Consider the following 6,620-nt stretch of genomic DNA (forward strand, 5'->3'; position numbering starts at 1 on the left):
GGGCGGGGAGCAGGTGGAGGCCTTTCCGTGGAAGGAGACTCTCCCAGCCGTTTGCAGCCAAGAACACATATCTGGGAGCAAACCAGTGGTGCCTGGGAGAGGGAAGTGGGGCTGGGCTGAGGGAAGAGGGAAGGGTTCAGACCAGAAACCCCGAGCTGAGAGTCCAGACTTGCTCAGCCAGGGCCCAGCCCGCAGCACGGCCGGCCACTCTGACCCAATCAGGTTCAGCCAGTTGGTGCCCTGTTGTTATAGCAACTGCTCCTGACGTGGCAAATATTTGTGAGATGAGTTGCTAAGGACAGCCTCCCAACACCCCAGAGGGCGAAAGGCCCATGGGGCAATTTCTAGGGGAAAGTTCCCAGGATTCCTACAATGCTAAGAAAGTAAGTAAGGCCCCACAGGAGCTCCTGGACTGGGAGGTGGGGTAGGGGGTTCACCTGGATGAGCTCCCTGACCCTCATCCCCCCTCACCAGCATCCCTCCTCGGGCCACCCGGGGCCTGGGGTCTGGGAGTGGGGGTTGACTCTTCTGCCCCCATCCCCAAGGAATTTCAGTCTGTTCTGTTATAACCAGCAGCAAGTTGTGAAATCAACTGAATGGGTTTCTTTTTTTTTTTTTTTAATATTTTATTTATTTATTTATTTATTTGAGAGACAGAGTGAGTGAGTGAGCGAGAGAGAAGGAGCACAAGCTGGAGAAGGGGCAGAGGGAGAGGGAGAAGCAGACTCCCCCCTGAGCAGGGAGCCCCATGTGGGGCTCGAACCCCAGACTCCGGGATCATAACCTGAGCCGAAGGCAGCCGTTTACCCAACTGAGCCACCCAGGCGCCCTGGCTGAATGGGTTTCAACTAGCGTTATCAGCTCCTCACAGGGAGTAAGGCTACCTACCACTGCACCACGAAATTCTGTTCCATATGTGTGTGCTTGTGTAAGTGCATACAGAACTGTGATAGAAAATGAATTTCTGGGGCACCCAGATGGCTCGGTTGATGGAACATGCGATTCTTGATCTTGGGGTTGTAAGTTCAAGCCCCACATTGGGTGCAGAGATTACTTAAAAATCAAATCTTTAAAAAAAAAATGAATTTCTTCCTAGGGATCATTGTCCAAAAAAGTTTAAGAAACCCTCTGATAGAAGAAGTGGTCCCACCCCCAAACACACACAAACCCAAGAAATAAGACCAGAACCAGGAGCAGCGTTAGCTGTCAGGACTGGGGGATGGGGAAATAGAGCTTTCCTCTGGGAAGCTCTTCCAGAAGAGAGAGAGAATGAAAGCAGGTTTGAGAAGGGGGAAAGCAGAGGGTAGGGAGCTCTCCCAATCTATCCTAAGGGTTAGGAAATTCTCCTAATACCTAATCTAATCCCTAAACCCACAGATGCATGCTCTGCCCTGTAGCTCCCGAAAGGAAAGAACCATGGCCCCCTCCTCCATGGAACCACTGAGTCATGACAGTGACGAGGACAGGAACCCCTGGTTGGATCCAGGAGGGATAAGCTTGGCAGAGCTGGGGAGAGCAGACAGCAGCATGCTGAGTACAGACAGGGCCGGAGGGCCTGATGGCCGGCCTGCTGTGAGCTACACAGAGCGGCTCAGACTGTGTGCCTGCCCTTGGGGACTGTAGACTCTATCAAGACCACAATAATGCACAACTGGAGAGTGACCCAACAGCAAAAAGACCCTACACGACACCTGCCAGTTGGTGCAGAATATCAGAGCAGAGAGACCTAAGAGGTCATCTTGTTCAACACCCTTGTTTAACAGCACAAGAGACAGGCCCAGGGAGGGAAAGCAACCTATCCAGGGCAACATAGCAAGGATAGGACTAGAACCCACTAAGCCAGGACTCATTTCATCCTGCATTATAGAGAGCCATGAGACTTGGATAGAGACCCATGGAAGAGGACCCCAAAACCCCACCCACCCGCCCGCTCCCACCATCCCAGCAAGCTCCTGAAGGCTATCATGCGTCCATAACATGTACTGGGCACTTCTCAGCACCAAGCACTGTGCTAGGTGCTTCAGATCCAACGAACAATCCCCTCCAGCTAAGAATGGAGAGTACCTGCTGCCCTCCAGGAAAAGAGACGGGCTCTGTGACCTCCCTGACCTGCCCAAACACTTACTACTCTCCGAAGTTCTTGGGTCTCACCTCACTCCTTCCTGCTGCCACATCAGCCCAGTGTCTCTTGGCCTCCGAGGCACCTGCTTGCTCACCTGGCCTGGCAGGTGGGGAGGGTGCCTGTGTTACCCCGGGCCTCTCCTGGCTCCCGAGGTAGCCCTTCCATTATTTCAAAAGTGGCATAAAAGCCCCCAGGAGCTGTGTCAGCAGAAGCTTGCGGGCAGGGAGGGGGCAGGGAGAGCAGAAGACCAGCAGGAAGATGTTGGGTGGGGAAGTAGAGGGGCAAGAAAATGCAGATCCCACTGCCTGGCTTCTTAAAGTCTAGGCTGATGATTTAAAGATGCAGAGGAAGAAGATTCTAAGGCTTGTGGCACTTCCTTTTCTTTATACAAATAATACAAATTCATTGCTGAAAATTTTAAAACAACAGGTAATAAAATAAAATTAGGAACAATAAAACTCTTCTAAAAACTACAACCTAGAAGCAGTCACTATCAACAGGTTGGTGCAAAACTTTCCAGACTTTTCCACATGTAAATATCTTTCATTATCCATTCAACCCGTATTTATTGGACCCGGTATTGTTCTTTTTTCTTTTTTTCTTTTGATCAGGTGTTGTTCTAGCACTAGGTATAAAGTAGCCGTGAAATAGATAAAAATCCATGCTCTTATGGAGTTTGCATTTTATAATTATATATATATGCATACGTGTATATTCATGTTTCTAGTATAGTACTATATACTATTCTAGCGTGAGCACCACTTATGCGTATAAAACTGTATTTCCCAGAAGTGGGATCAGATTATACATATGGATTTATAACCAGTTTCACCCTGTCCGTATCCATAAGTGTAGATTGGATTATTGTAAACGGTTCAGCGTATTCCCTTGCATGGCTTCTCAGGGCTTTTCACCAAGCCCACTGTCTGATTTCTCTCCCAGAGGACACATCTGAACACACACACACACGTACACAAACATGCATGCACACACTGTGGACAGGGCAGTCTAATCCAGTCCTGGTCCCAGACATCTTTCCAGGATTTTCCAGGGCACAGACCCATTCCTGGCAGTCCCTTCCAAGCAGGAGCACGAGTCTGGCTTCTCGTGCTCTTGACGCCCCCTACAGGCAGCCAGGGTTCTTGCGACCGGAACAGGGCGTGGGAGCCAGGCCGGAGCCAGCCCCACGTGAATTCCTGAAACAGGAGCGGGGCGTGATCAGGACCTCCCCGAAGTACCTCCCCTAGCACCACTTCCCTGCTGCCTGATGGGGTTATAAGGTGAGAGCCCCCAAACAGGCCCCCAAATGGGAACATAAGCCACCAGTGATTCCTGGGCATTTTTTCTGGATGTTGTGAAGTCCCCGTTGGCCCTGGGCCAAGCTGGGAAAATCCATGTACATGGACTCTCTGGAAGCTAGCTCTTGGGGTCCTAGGGGTGCCCTGGGTAGATGAGCAGAGCAGAGAGAGGCTGAGGATCGGGGAGAGAGGACCTACAGGTGGTGGTTAAGAGCGTGAGTCAGACTGCCCGGGTTCAGATTGTGTCTCCACGACTGACTAGCTCTGTGGCCTCAGGGAAGGGACCTAACCTCTCTGTGCCTCCACGTTCACGACTATAATAAGGGAATAATAATTCCTATTTCATAGGGTTGTTGTGTATGTCCAACAAGATATACACGTAGGGCCCATAACAGCACTTAGCACAGGGGAGTGTGTACCTACTATTAGCTCTTATTATTCCTATCTTCTCGGTCCTCACTTGCCGGCCAGGCCTGGCCTACTAAAGGTGACTTTCCTGGGACTACTCCTGCCCTCACTGTCATCTGAGTGAGTGGGGCAAGAGACAGAGAGAGTAGGGCCATGTGTGTGGGTACATGTGGGGAGTGTATTGTGGGGAGCTTCTAACTGAATGTAGGGGCATGAGGGGGAATGTGCAGAGGTCAGATGACCACGTAAGAGTGTAGATGTGTGTGCAAAGTCAATTGTAGGGGCCGTGGAAGCGCAGTTCATACATGCATGTGTAAGCTAGTTACGCACATATAAGGGTGGGCATGCCGATGCGGAGCTCTGTGACCGTGGATCGTAGAAGACACTCGTGCACATCAGTGTGTAAGGGGCCGGGGGGGTGGGGGGACAAGGTGTGAGTGTGTACCGGGTTGTATGTTGTGAATGTGTAAGGATACGTGTGTGCAAGAAGGTTGTGTGTGGATGTCCATGCTCCCCAGCCCGACCCCGGCACACATCTCTCTGGGAGGGGGCTACCAGAGACAAAAATTCCCCAGGCTGAGGGGACAGTGCCCCTGACCTGATGGGAGAACAGTCCGGATGTTTTTCTCTCTTCAAAGCTTTTGAGTTTCCTAGAGAAAAGCTGCTGGCTCAGCAGAGCCCAGCCTTAAACCCGCCCCACTGATTGAAACTCTGGAAGGAAACCAGCGTCAGCTATCCCCACCCGGCACCCCCACCCCTGCCTGGGAATGCTCCTGGCGGGGGGGATGCTCTTGGTGGTGCAGGACCCACACCTTGCCCCCACCTCCCTCTGCTCCACCCGTACCCTCTCCCTGCTCTCCCTGCTCTCCCTGGCCCCTCTGAGGGTGCCTGGGGCAGCTGCCAGCCAGTAACAGAAAGCTTAAGCCCCTCTCCGTGCCGTGAGAGCACTTTGCTTCCCTGCCCCGGCAGGCCTTACCCAGGGGCAGCCAGCGACTCCCTGCCAGAAGGGAACTGGGGGCTGGAGTGGGGGGACCAACCCCCTCCCAGGAGGCAGGCACCGCACCCCACCCTGTGTCTCCTAAGAAGGCAAAACCACGATAAAGGACTGGGTGGGGAGGATATCTCAGAAAGAAGGTCCACTTAGGGGCGCCTGGGTGGCTCAGTTGGTTAAGCGACTGCCTTCGGCTCAGGTCATGATCCCAGGGTCCTGGGATCAAGTCCCACATCGGGCTCCCGGCTCAGCGGGGAGCCTGCTTCTCCCTCTGACCCTCTCCTCTCTCATGCTGTTTCTCTCTCGCTCGCTCTCCAATAAATAAATAAATAAAATCTTTAAAAAAAAAAAAAAAGAAAGAAGGTCCACTTGGATGCAGAGGCTGGATGTCAAGAGGGGTCCTTCCTTTCATTTAGGGGTTCCAGAGAAGACCACTCTTCCAGGAAGTTGTCTCAGTTGTTAATAGCATTATATGTACTAACAATAATCATCACTCAATGCACAAGCACTACAGGCCAGGTGCTTTACATATGGCACGTTTAATTAACCCCATTTTATAGATGGGAAAACTGAGGTTCGGTCAGATTAACTTGTCCTAGATCACACAACCAGTGGTGCCAGAGTCAGGATTTGAACCCAGGTCTGTCTGTAAAGTCTGGACCCTTTCTTAGGTCTATGCCTGCATCTTCCTGTCTGTTCTCAGCCAGAATGGGCACCTCTGTTCTTCCTCTTCCAAAGAAAGGCAGAAACACGCTCAGACTGGAAGGAACAACTAAGGGGAATGGTGGGCTGGGCTGTTGGCAAAGACTTCCAGAGGATGGGAGCGTGGAGGGAACTCAAGAAGCCAGGGGGAGAGATTGTCGAGTGGAGGAAAGAAGGGATGGAAAGGGAGACTCTGGCCTCTGTGACACCTAGCTGGGGAGGGCGGGTGCATGGCTGCATGCAGGGTGGCACAGAGTGGGAACAGAGATGGTAAAAACTGGGGCCTGGTGCCGAGCCCCCAAAGTACCTGTCTCCCTGCACCATCGTCACTACCCCCAAGGAGGCCTGGGCCATCTGCTTCTTGACCTCTGCTGGGCCAGGGGTCTCAGACCCCAAGGAGCCCGGGCGCTGAGCCACTGAGCACCTTCAAACTCTGGAATGTGCCAGGGCTTCATTCCTCTAGCTGCCTCATTCCCAGCAACAGGGAGGAGCCCCTGAACCCCTGGACTTGTGGGGAAGAGAAACTCAGTGGGGCTCCAGAGTAACCAGCCAAAGTGCCCAGAGGGGCAGGCCGGGTGGAGGGGTTGGTTGCCTGGCAAAGATTCGGGAGAGAGGAGATCCACAGGGGCCAAAGAGGAAGTGGGAGGAGGAGGGACAGCAAGGCAGGGTGAATAGGGGAGAGCATGGGGGGAGGAACGGGGATTAGGGGTGCCAAAGGAGCCAGGTTCCTTGCTGAGGCGGGGTGAGGCAGAGCGCTTGGTGTGCGGGGACGGAGGTCAGGCACACCTCACCTGGCCTCACCCCGGCCGCCTCCCAGCTGCCCCAGGGAGAAAGCGTGTGGGAAACCAGGGAGGCAGAGCATCAGGTCCCCTCGGCGGTCTCTCTGGGACTCTACTCCAGGAAAGCGACCTATTCCACCTCAAGCTCCCCAGGCCTCATGAAGCCCTTTTGCAAGAGGGAAGTAGAGAAACTGTATCAAAATCCCTTTTGACAGGGCGCCTGGGTGGCTCAGTCGGTTAAGCGACTGCCTTCGGCTCAGGTCGTGATCCTGGAGTCCCGGGATCGAGTCCCGCATCGGGCTCCCTGCTCGGCAGGGAGC

This window comes from Leptonychotes weddellii, chromosome 5 (assembly GCF_054177405.1).
Source record: "Leptonychotes weddellii isolate Sample4059 chromosome 5, ASM5417740v2, whole genome shotgun sequence".
In the NCBI taxonomy this organism is placed as follows: Eukaryota; Metazoa; Chordata; class Mammalia; order Carnivora; family Phocidae; genus Leptonychotes; species Leptonychotes weddellii.